At 52.7% G+C, this 1,473-nt stretch overlaps 1 protein-coding gene across 1 annotated transcript in view; it reads left to right on the top strand.

Annotated features, from left to right (window-relative positions):
* Nucleotides 1-1,473, top strand: part of LOC104833438 (protocadherin alpha-C1-like) — a 49,105-nt gene that overhangs the window by 13,018 nt on the left and 34,614 nt on the right.

Genomic DNA, 1,473 nt, shown 5'->3' on the forward strand with positions numbered 1-1,473 from the left:
CCCCCCCACCCCCCCCCGCCCCGCTCTAACGGGTGCTGTAGTGTCAACGCAGTGGAAGTAAAATGCAATGTTCAGGTGCTGCCAGGGGCACCTGGAGTTAAAAAAATCATAAGAACAGCAGATACTTGTGCAGGGGCTGACCAAGGCTTGCTCTGGTGCCGGCAGGATAGGAGCCTCACTGGAAGGTTTTGCTGAGTTGTGAGGATGCAAACAGATGTATCGATTTTTTTTATTTAATGTACAACTTTTGGCTGTGCTCCCAATTTTCTCCTATTTTGAAAGGCCCTGATACTATGTATAATTGAAATGTTCTCTTTCACTTGCCCGGAAATTCTCAGCTGCATAAAGAAACACAACGAATGCAATAAGAATTAAGATCTGTCCTTGTGGCACATGTATAGTCTCTTGCTTTTGATCGATCAGGATCTCATGATAATAAGCTCTAACAGAAGGAAGCTGGAAACGGAGGAGACCAGAGGGGTCGTCAGGGCTTGAGGCCCATCTGTTTTACATTTACATTGCTGCTGAAGGTCATTCCAGGAAGGTTTTCCAGGAGGGTGTTTTGAAATGCTTTCTGCCTTCTCCCACCTGCTTAGGGGGTAGTTGCTAACTGTGCCCTTGGTGCAGAAAGTTGGGGGAGCAGAGTGCTTTGATATTTATTTATTTATTTTTCCCCCTTCACTCGTGGTCTGCTATCCCTGTGTGGTATCAGCTCGTCTCTCCCCACAGTTCCTGGGCATGTCCTAAATGCAAGACCTCTCTGGTGCCGATATTTACTTCTCTACAAGTAATTCGACTGCTGTAGCCTCCCACTTTCCCCCGCCCACCCGAGCCATCCCCATCCTGCTTTGACGGGCTGGATGGGAGCTCATCTGTGGCTGCGGGTGATCCGACTGGGTACTGTCAGAGAGATCCTTCTCTCCAATAAGCCGTGTTAATTTACCTTGTCCGGAACGTGAAGCAGGAAAGAGGCTTTTTTTTTTTTTCCTTCCCCACCCCTTCCTTTTTTTAAATTTTTTTTTTAAAGTTTAACAGGGGTAGAGTCGACTGCCTCCTTTAATTGTGCTCTTAAAACCCCTCTGGGAAATGTTGTGCTCAGCCGGAGCGTGCCTGGACTGTGCTGACCCATGTTTAGCCGATGCCTGTCACTTCTCATAGGCGTTTCTCTTCCCCCGCGGTACTCTGACAGCGTGCTGCAGCGCATCCTCTCGCTGCCCCTCCTGCAAGAAGAGCAGGGAGGGAGGGAGCGGGGTCTGCTCCCCGTCTCTCCTTCACGGAAACACATCCAATACCGCGGACTCGGGAGGCCCGGAGCACCCCCTCCCCGTCCCCCGGGCCTCCGCCGGGGTGTTAAAAAAACAGAGGGGGGGGGAAATGGGGGTAAGGGGGAGCGAGGAGAAGGCGCCGTCCAGTGGGGCTGCGGCGGCGGGGGGAGCGCAGCCCCCTCCCCCCGCGGTGCAGGGGGCGCCGCGG

Source organism: Haliaeetus leucocephalus, unplaced genomic scaffold (genome assembly GCF_000737465.1).
Source record: "Haliaeetus leucocephalus isolate CR32 unplaced genomic scaffold, Haliaeetus_leucocephalus-4.0 Scaffold286, whole genome shotgun sequence".
NCBI lineage: Eukaryota > Metazoa > Chordata > Aves > Accipitriformes > Accipitridae > Haliaeetus > Haliaeetus leucocephalus.